We start from the raw sequence: 11,765 nt of genomic DNA on the forward strand, positions 1-11,765 counted from the left end.
TTGATAGGGACATGGATTCCACTATTGTTATATCTTGATGATATTGTGTTGATCTTTGACTCTCCGGAGGGGATGCTACTTCAGTGGTCTCACTGTCAACCTTGGTAAAACCAAGGTTATGATGTTTAACACCACCCCACAGTGGGCCAGGAGATCAGCACCCACATTCACATACGGCCATGACACAGTGTATACAAATGCTTACGCCTACCTTGGGGTGGTCTTTAGTGGACCAATATTTTTCATCGAGGAGAGCAGCAGACACTAGACTGACTAGAGCACATGCAACATTGGGTGGATTGGAGAGGATATGTTCACAAATTCAATTTGAGGAGCCTCGGGACGAAGCTCTGGCCTTTCGATACTCTGTTGGCTTTCGCATTGCTCTATGGAGTTCAGATATGGGGGCCTTCATTGGACCATCATGGGAGGCTGGGTCGCACTAATGGATGGGAGGCATGGAGAAGGCTTCAGTACCCCATGAAATTATTAGAGCCAAGGCTTCAGTACCCCATGAAATTATTCGAGCAAAGCTAGATGCCCCCCACTAGTGGTTGAGGCGCTTACCAGATAAATCTCCTTTTTACACCTCTTGTGGGACCTCCCTAGAAAGAGATATGTCCGTCTCACACTTGAGTCCTCTTGACAGTTAGCTTTGCAGGGAGACAAAACATGCTGGTATTAGGAAATGACATCATGGTTTCAGGTACATGGGTTCAGCATGGACATATTTCCCCCCTTCTAGTACTGGATGCACCATCTCTCACTCTTACACAGTCCGAGATCACCAGGCTCATCCGCCAAGGCCTGACTCAACTAGATACTAGGAGGTGTTGGAATTAGGGTTTCAGATTAACGCACAGAGCTTGGAGAAGACGAAGGAAGCTCAAGGCACACAATAGAGAGTGTGTTACTTAGTGTGCAATGGAAAAATAGATAGCCCTAGAGTGATGGGCGTATATACAATGCACGAGGAAAAAAACCTCCTAAAGAGGGAAAAAATGCCCCGACGGTCCTAGTGTGTTCACACACATCACTAACACATGTATATGGTAACAAATCCCCCTTGGAGTGATGTGGTGAACGAGAGCTGGCACATGAGTAAAGAGAAGTGCCATGCCCTGAGGACATGATCAGTCCACAAAGGGGTGTAAGCCCAAAGCTTTGCGGAAAGCTTCAAGCTTCTCACCAGACAATGTCTTTGTGAAAAGATCAGCAAGGTTGTCCTGTGTTGGCACATAAGCCAAGTTGATCTCTCCTGCTGAGAGCCTCTCCCTGACATAGTGGTAATGCACCTCAATGTGCTTTGTGCGAGCATGAAAAAGTGGGTTCCTTGCAACTGCCAATGCGCTCTGACTGTCAGTGTAGATAATGTTAGCAGTGTCCTGTCCAACACCTAAATCAGCCATAAGGCGTCTGAGCCTTACACACTCAACCGTAGCTGTGAAGACTGCCCTGTACTCAGCCTCACAACTCGAAGTGGCCACAGTAGGTTGATTCTTGCTCAACCATGATATACATGAACTGCCAAGCATGAAACAAAAACCACTTGTGGACACTCGCGTGTCAAAACAACCAGCCCAATCTGAGTCCGAAAAAGCATGTAATTCTGGCGGCAATGATCCCCCCTTGGGATAAAACAAGCCAAGATGTAAAGTGCCACTAAGGTAGCGGAAAATCCTCTTGACAGCCTGCCAATGCTTAGACCCTGGGCTATGCATAAATCTGCTGACTTGTGAGACTGCAAACTGAATATCCGGCCTCGTGTTGCATACATAAATGAGGCAGCCAACAACAGTTTGGTGAAGAGTGACATCAGCAGGATCGCCAGCATCATGTAGACTCAACTTCGAACCTGTTTCCATGGGAGTGGCAATAGGTTTGCAATCCTCAAGTCCAAACTTACATAGCAATGTCTCTATGTAACTTTTCTGATACAAGGCAATACCACCATTACACTCCTTAAACTGTATATCCAATTAATGATGCGATAGCCCCAAATCTTTCATCTTGAAAGTAGCATTCAAATCAGCCTTAAATTCAGCAATATGTCTCTCATTTGGTCCAGTGATCAACAATTCATCGACATAAAGAACCACAATAAGAAGTACATCACCCTCACGCTTTACATACAATGTGCTTTTTGTTGGACTGTTACGAAAGCCTCGTTTGACTAAATGAGTGTCAGCTTTCTCATACCAAGCATGAGGAGATTGCTTCAACCCATACAAAGCCTTCTTACATCTGCACACTTTGTCCTCTTGTCCTTTTATGACAAAACCGCAAGGCTGCGTTACATAAACTTCCTCAAGTATATCACCATTCAAAAAAGCAATAACAATGTCTGATTGATGTACATCCCAACCAAAATGAGCTACCAATGCACATAGAAAACGCACAGTAGTCATATGACAAGTGGGAGCAAAAGTCTCTTTATAATCAATGCCTTTTTGCTGTGCATAACCCTTTGCAACAAGTCGAGCCTTATGGCAATCGATCTCACCATCCGGCTTGCGTTTCAACTTGTAAACCCACTTCGTACCAATGGACTTTTTGCCAGGAGGCATATCACATAAAGTCCATGTGTCATTTTCTATAAGTGCATCATATTCTGATTGCATGGCAGCCATCCAATTTTCTGAATTCTGTGCTTCATCAAAAGACAGAGGCTCCTCAACATCATGTAAACTAGACACAGCCAAAGCATAACAATATGATGCATAAGATGCATGGTGCGAGCCTGAACGAGTACGACTAGACAAAGGTGCATCCAATTTACTGTCACGCAAAGTGTGCACCGGCCATTTTGGCATATCTCTAGCCTACTCATTTTCAACCCTTTCCCTCATCAAGTACATCATGTACATCTGCATCAATAATAGGCTGATCTGTAATATTTTTAGAAACCCCCATAGGCTGTACATTTGCCTCATTGGAACTTACATTCGTATTTCCACCACTGAAAAGAGGCAACAAAGTGTCATAAATGTCATGTGAGCTTACATTACTGTCTCTAGTACATGACAGCAAGGGCTGAACATAATCTTCCACAAACACTACATCCCGTGAAACCAGAATACGTCTTGTTTGTGGATGATACAATTTGTAACCTTTGCTTTCAGCACTATAACCAACAAAAATACATTTGACAGCCTTATCATCCAATTTTTTGCGCCGTGTTTGTGGCACCAAAGCATATGCCAAACAACCAAAAACACGCATGTGCTCAATAGAAGGCTTTCTATCATGCCATGCTTCATATGGAGCAATAGACTGCAAAGCTTTCGTAGGACACCTATTTAGTACATAAGTGGCACACATGATGGCCTCAAGCAAAAAAGAATGTGGCAAAGCTTGACTTTTGACCATACATCGTGCCATTTCCGTAAGTGACCTGTTTGTCATCTCAGCAACACCATTTTGCTGAGGTGTATAAGACATTGTACATTGGTGTTTTATCCCACGATTAGCCAGAAATGCATTGAATTCATGAGACATATACTCCCCCCCTCGATCGGAACGGAGGGTGCCCATAGTACATTTCGAGACATTTTCAACCGTAGCCAGAAATTGTTTGAAGCACATAAAAACTTCGGACTTCGCTTTAAGCGGAAATACCCATGCATGCCTGGAGTAATCATCAATAAAAGTCACAAAGTAAAGGTAATTGCCCAAGGACGGAGTTTGCATCGGCCCACAAACATCACTATGCACAAGCTGCAACCTGCATGTGGCCCGAACTGAACCATCCTTTGAAAATTTAGAACGCTGCATCTTACCCAAAATACAGCCTTCACGAACATGTTTGACAGGTGCTTCAAGAGGCGGCAAAGAAGCAACCATATCAGATTTCTGTAAACGCAGCAAACTGGTAAAATTCAGATGACCAAAACGTGCATGCCAAAGTTTTGCATCTGAAATAGCCCTTGAATCTGCAACAACATTTGCAAAATTTTGTCCACACTTGTCATACAAAGTGAGCTTATACAGCCCACGGCACAAAAGGCCAGATGCGACAATTTCATTACCAAAACTAAGATCATGAAATGTACATCTGTCATCCACAAATTTGACTACAAGTCCAACTCTAGTAAGTGCGGATACAGACAAGAGATTCTTCTTGATCCCAGGTACATAAAGTGCATCAGCAAGTGTGAAGGAATAGCCATTTGCAGCAGTAAGCACAATCTTTCCAACTCCCCGAACCGGATAAGAGGCATGGCACAAGTGACTGAATTCCCATGAGGGACAGACTCAAGAGAGGTGAACAATTCATGATGTGAGGTAATGTGCTTTGTAGCACCACTGTCGAAATACCGCACATGTGAATCTGCAGCAACTGACAAGCATGCATCATGGACAACAGGATTGTAAGTGCACTCTGCACTAAAAGCCCATTCTGCATCAACATCAGCAACACAATCTCCTTTCACAGAAGACTCAACAATGGCTGCATTTGTAGTGGAACCAGCATTTGTAGTGGAACCACCCTCTTTCTTCTTAGCCTCTTTTGCCTTCAACTTAGGACACTTCTTGATCAAGTGATCATTAGTTTTACAATAATGGCAACGCATCTTCTTTTTGCCCTTATCACCAGAATTTCCAGACGAAGTACTGCCAGCATAAGCATTGGGAACAAAAGTTTTGCCACTCGCAGCAGAACCATAAGAAGTGGCTGCATTGTTGTTACCACCCTTTCTTTGAGAAGCAATAAAAGCCTGTTCAACTGCACGTTGTCTAGTCTTGTTTTTTCTGGAAAGTGACTCTGGCAACAGCAATGTGCATAATGCATCAAACTTGACAACTTCTAGTTTTCCTTGGGTCATAAGTCTCCAAGTACTAGCAAAAGTCTGATCGGAATCTGGTAAGGCATCAAGAAGAATCTGCACAAGGGAACTGTTTGAAATGACTTCACCTGCAGGAATAAGTTGCTCATTGATATCCTTGACACTAGCAAGGAAAGTGTCCATATCATCTTTCTCATGCATAATCTTCGACTCTAGCTCTTTACGCAGCAAAGCAATTTTAGCCTCATTGTGACTTGCATAAAGATCAACCAATATATCCCAAGCATATTGTGCAGATTTTGCTGAACGGATGTGAGGAACAATGGTGCGCTTCACAGACAATGCAATCAATGCATGAGCCTGCGCATCCTTTACATCCCAACGAGCATGTTCTGCCGCCGTAGGCAAAACAACTCTAATAGCAACAATCCTTGCAGCAAGACCTGCAACATCCTCAACATCGCCTACATCCTCAGAACCAGGACGTACATCAATTCCTTGCACAATATTCCAAACGCCCTTGACACAAGAACGTGCTGCATCATATGAACCCACATAGGGTAATTGTCCCCATCCCAACCTGTTCTCAGCAGCAAACATCTTGAAGAGATCTGTGTTGTTGTCAGCCATGGTAAATGCTGCACCTGATGTAAAAACTACCCGAAAATAGGAGAAACGGAGCGGGAACAACATGTGCTATATAGTACAAACCGTAGAAGACTGTAAGGCACATGTCATGCAAAAATCGACACAGACATAAATTATGCACAAAATGACAAAATTACCTGTGCAGACCTGCCTATAGTGGAAACGGAGGCCGAAAGGAGCCCCAATCAAAAATCTGAGCAGACTAAGCTCCATGTGTTTTCCCGAAATATTTATCGACCGGCGAACGCTCACCAAACCGCACAGTAATCGAAGAAAGTGAGCAGGCGTGCGCTGGAGCAGCTAGCGACTAAGCGCGGGAGGATGTAACCTACTCTGATACCAATTGTTGGAATTAGGGTTGCAGAGAAACGCACATAGCTTGGAGAAGATGAAGGAAGCTCAAGGCACACAATAGAGAGTGTGTTACTTAGTGTGCAATGGAAAAATAGATAGCCCTAGAGTGATGGGCGTATGTACAATGCACGGGGGAAAAAACCTCCTAAAGAGGGAAAAAATGCCCCGGCGGTCCTAGTGTGTTCACACACATCACTACCACATGTATATGGTAACAGGAGGACTTGGGTACAACCGGCACAGGAGTTGAGCATGAAGATGGCTTTCTATAGAGAGCATCTTCTCCAGCTTACTGAGGATGATTTTGTGACGAGACCTAGATACATGGACACCCACTTATCTCATGGGGTACGATGTGCTATTGGCCAGATACGCACATCTTCACACCAGCTTCGGATCGAGACTGGTAGATACAATTGAGTACCAGCAAAGGCCACGACATGTCCCCTATATCACATGGAGCCTGAGATAGAGTTGCACTACACATGCCACTGCCCAGTTTACTATGGGATACGAGGCTGCTTTCACTGCCTGTTCAAAGAGGGATTTGGACCACTCTCTAGAGTCATGGGGTACGAGGACCAGAGCTGTCTGGCTTTATTTTTGCTCGAGCTGCATTGACATAGAGAGAGCTTGATGAGAGACGAGGCTAGCCTATCTCAGAGAAGGATCATAGACTTCTTTAGAGAGTGGACATTGGGCAGCCAGAGGAGTATCTACCACAACAGAGCTCACATTCTTCTCACAGCAGAGGCAAGAAATAAAAAAATAAATAAAACTCAGAGATTTTGCAGAAGTTTTAGAATTCTCAAAATTGGAGAGATTGTAGATAGGTGTAAGTGTGTATGCGTGATGCGGGAACACCTATATGCATCATATGGTTCATAATTGTAGAGATTATAGACAAATGTGGAATAACTTGCATGTATGCATAATGTGGAAACCCCTATTTATATCATGTGGTTTTCTCTATCGCTCAAGAACTTTCTCTCTTCCTCCCTCTACCTCTACCTCTCGCACTCCCTCTCCTATTGGAGTTTTCAAACAAGAAGATGCAAATTAAAAAGGACGATCCTCTGGAGCAGGCCATTCAAAAATGCAAAGAAGAAATGTGCAAGACCATCAACAAGATTGTTACCATATACATGTGGTAGTGATGTGTGTGAACACACATAGGATCGTCGAGGCATTTTTTCCCTCACTAGGAGGTTTTTTCCCTCGTGCATTGTATATACTCCCATCACTCTAGGGCTATCTTATCTTTCCATTGCACACTAATCAATATACTCTCTGTTGTGTACCTTGAGCTTCCTTCATCCACTCCAAGCTATGTGTCTTTTCCTGCAACCCTAATTCCAGCAATTGGTATTAGAGTAGGTTGTGTCCTCACAAGCTTAGTCGCCAGTAGCTCCAGCACATGCCTGCTCACTTTCTCCAATTTTTGTGAGCTTTGGTGAGCATCAGTAGGTCGATTCGGGCTCATTTCCACTACAAGCAGTGATGCACATGCAATTTCATCATTTTGTGTAGAATTTTTGTCAGTGCCATTTTTGGCAGAACCACGTTCCTTACAGTCTTCTATGGTATGTGCTATATAACACATAATGTTCCCGCTTTATTTCTCCTCTTTTTGGGTAGTTTTCACTTCATGTGCAGCATTTTCCATGGCTGACAATGACACATATGTGTTCAAGATGTTTGCTGCTCAAAATAGATCGGATGGGGACAATTACCCTTTGTGGGCTTATATGATGCAACATGTTCTTGTGTCAAAGGGAGTTTGGAATATTGTGCAGGGCATTGATGTACATCATGGTTCTGAGGATGTAGGCGATGTTGAGAATGTTGCAGGTTTTGGTGGCAGGATTGTTGTTGCCAGAGCTGTTTTGCCTACGACTGAGCAAGATCGTTGGGATGTAGTAGATGCACATGCTCATGCTTTGATTGTGTTTTTTTGTGAAGTGTACTATTAATCCTCATATTCGTTCACAACAAAATCTACAAAACAGGCTTGAGATATTTTGGTTGGTCTTTATGCAAGTCACAATGAGGCTAAAATTGCATTGCTGCATAAAGAGCTGGAATCATAGATTATGCATGAGGAAGATGAGATGGACACTTTCCTTGCTAGAATTAAGGATATCAATGAGAAACTTACTTTTGCAAGTGAAGTCATTTCTGATAGTTCCTTTGTTGTGGGGTGCATGTCTAACCTCACCATCCTATCTTATTGCATTATTAGCGAGAACCACATGAAATTGTCAATCCATGGGATGAAACTGACTTTACTAGTGCATAGAGGCTACAAGAGGTTGTCAATCTTTCAAAAAACAACTAACAACTAGCATCTAACTCAAGCTACACTCAAGTGACTGAAATCACCAAAAGCCAATCGCTCATCGGTAAACAAATCACATCCGTTACAACATCAAATGACATCCAAACATAAGGAAACTTCTAGGACATGTTTATAAGATCTAAGCACACATGCTTATGGTTTCAAACTCCACTTTAGGTCAAGTTCCAAAATTGCGATTATTAACAGCAGTGGATTTTTGACCTAGTCGTTTTCGATCCAGAATGCATCTAAATGCTTAGCAATGATGCCCCAATATCCCACCTATGCTTAGTTTTTTATTTGAAAGTGTAAATTTCTAGTTATAATGAAATTAGTGTCAACGACGCCAAAAACTACGAATTACTATGATGTGTTTACGTCAATGCGTAGAGCTTTTACCTACAGTTGCAATGCAACAAACACGACTGCAATGTAACAATCGAGAGGGAGTAGGAAGCGCGTGAAGGAGAGGAGTGAACGCCGTTAGCTCACGCTGTGTATTTCATTATCCAAAACTTAATTAAAACTTTACAAAGTTGGCTTTTATACTTTAGCCAAGGTCTAAAATGTGTAATGTCCGACGCCCAAGACCTTTGAGGCTCCACACTTATTGTATCTGCAACCCAGGTACACTACGTGACCTATGCTCTACATCTTGGAACTCTTATTGAGCCCGTAACCCCGAGGGATTCACCATGGAAAACTTACCACACCACGTAAGTGCAGGAGAGGGGTTTTTTAAACAAGTTACATAAGTGTATAAGTTAGGGGCAAGCCCTCAATAATTTATCTTCCAAGCTTAAAAGTAAGGGAGGGGATATCATGTTTATTTGGGATGGGGGGGAGGGGAGGGGGAAGAAGTGAAAAAAGAAAAAAATGAGAGAAAGTTTTTGTGTTTCAAAATCATGGCTTCCCAAAAGAGTCTGCCCTCAAACTTGTGAGTCAATAGCTACAAAGATACATGCAAGAACTAACATTGCTTTGTATCAATTGCTTGTTTTGTGATTATAGTTCATTTGTTGAGGGATGAAAGCTATAAAGAGTTTGAATAGATGCAAATTTACACAAAGAACCTAACACAACTTTATAACCATGTTTTTTGAGTAATTTAGATGGGTTTGAATTGGACAAGTAGCCAGAGTGCATGTTGATTGAGCACGCAGTTTGAAAGTCAAACCTGAGACACATTGAGGGTACATCTAGTTATCAACAAAAGTGGTTCCTTAGTACGTTGCCAGTCACTATGCTACATACTCTTTGATTAGTTTTACTTAGTTAGATTATGTGAGACCTAGATTTTATTTGTAAGATAGGGGTATGATAATTTTCTTCATTGATTGTCATATAAGCGTAGAAAGGGGAGTCATATTCCCTAATATGAGTCGTATATAGGGGTTTTATCAAAGTTGTCTGCTTGCAGGTGGCGTTCCATTTTGTATATAGAGTGAATCCCCCGGGCCCGTAACATGTTACAATTATCACAATGGCTAAATAATCGGGAAATTACAATACATGGCCATTTTGGAAAAATGTGAAAAGTGTGTAACTCCAATCTTCACTGCTTCTTCATATTCATCTTCGATGTGCATTCATAAAGCTTTGATCTTTAGCAGCTCCTGTTAACTGACGTCGGCTCAGTTAACATTCCCTCCTTCCGATTTTAGTGCCCATCCTCGAGCACTGTTGAAAAGTGTCCGTGGAGGCTGTGGAAGGTTTTGATTGGTTGTTGATGGGCTGATCGTCTGCATTTGTCTTTCAATTTGTTGATGAGGTTCAATTTGCTACAGCATCTTCATTGGTCCGAATATGTATAATGTGAGAGATGATGTTGCATTTGTCCGTTGTAATAGCATAATGAGGAGGCTTCTATTTATTTACGAAAAGTATGTACAAGGGAAATAGAATGATCAGGTTCTAAATTAGGGTCTAATACTTTGATGACCAAAGGGAAAAAACCCATTGGAAAAAAAGTGCCTTTGGGATACGCGCATTATTGAAGTACTTATTAGCATAGGAAATATTAATTAAGTACTCAAAGGACTATTTGCTGATAGATATGGAAATAAAGAGACAGCAAATATGAAAGGGTAGCATGATGGAACATTTGTTGCCTGTTGTAGTCCACTCAAGGTGCACCTTTTTATGCATACATGGTGGGACAGGCAACAAAGGTGCACCTTTGAGTGGACTACAACAGGCAACAAATGTTCCATCATGCTACCCCTAGTGGAAGCAAAAAAGAGTGTCTAATGCATATGTCCAATGGTGGAACATCCTATTTATGCATACATAGAAATGCATGGAAAACAATATGCTCTGCCAGAAGGATTTTGAGGGGTGTTCAAAAAGATAGTGTAGCTATAAAACCATATGACATAGCTTTGCAAGCTGGCACCCCTTTAAGAATGGTTTTTATTGACGAGGATATGTGCTCTCATCTTACAGTGCACTGTGCATGAGTGTTGGACTCTACGACACTCCACCAATTGTAAGTTAATAGACTTCGATTCTTATGCTCATCTCATCCAGCATGAGCAACATGACTTTAGATATGCTCAACTCTTCCAGCTTGAGCGTAAGCCTAATAACTACGACTCTTAGCACAGAGTTTGATATGAATTGAAGCTTTGGGACTAATGCTTTGCTCATTTCATGGCTCAACAACTCGACTCTGACTATGCCAAAGAGTGTTGTGCCCGACGACTTGAATTTTCACATTCTTGTGCTTACTACAAACATTTCTTTAGGTAAAAATAAGCTTGAATCCTCAAAAAGAGGATTAGTGAAGGATCAAGTTGGAATTGAAGGTTTCTTTTGCCATACTTGTTTTATTATCTTTGAATATGCATTCACGTTGGTTGGGTTGCCCTTCTTTGACTGTGAAGACTCCATTATCAGTTTAATTCTCCAAGTAGGCTTGTTGATAGGAGTATTTGATGTTGTTATAGGCCTCTATTGGCTGTCGGCATCTGGCTTTTGACTTGGAGCATTGGAAGACTTAGAATCCAAATCTCTTGATGACCTTTGTATCTCCTTTGTTGAATTTGCCTCGCTCTAGGTCTTGTTGATTTCTAGAGATCTTCATGTAGGTCTAGTGTAGTTGCAGTTGGCTTGTGGTTGACTGGTAGCCAAATCTTTGTATAACTTGTGTAAAATCCTTGTCCAAGGGGAAGACTCTTTGAGATGCGTCTTTTATCTGTATCCTCTTAGTTGTGGTAGACTTTAGTCTCTTTCGATGTTGTTCTGTTGTATACCTGCTTCTTAGGTATTCTAGGATATTGTCGAGGTTGATACCTTGTGGGCCTTCTTTCTTGGGAGGACTTGAAGTTACTTCATATGCCCTAACCTACGATTTTGGCACCCATATCTGTATGTTATCTCCATAGTACTCCTGTTTTTTTAAGCTCCAGTGTGATGCTATCCATCCCATGTGTTTGTCTTTTTGTGTTGATTTCCTGTCTTTAACCCAAATCGATTATTGACTTTGACTAAACTGCTCAGAACAAACACTTGCTTAACTTTTCTTTGCTTTCTTGAGTACTTTGGCTGATATACCTTTGCTTTTCCGGGTGTCTCCATTGAGGTTTCAGTTGGGTCAGCAATTGACTTGAAGTTTTGAAAGCCTAACTTGCTTGAAG

Source organism: Adiantum capillus-veneris, chromosome 18 (genome assembly GCF_014529385.1).
Source record: "Adiantum capillus-veneris isolate H3 chromosome 18, ASM1452938v2, whole genome shotgun sequence".
Lineage (NCBI taxonomy): Eukaryota > Viridiplantae > Streptophyta > Polypodiopsida > Polypodiales > Pteridaceae > Adiantum > Adiantum capillus-veneris.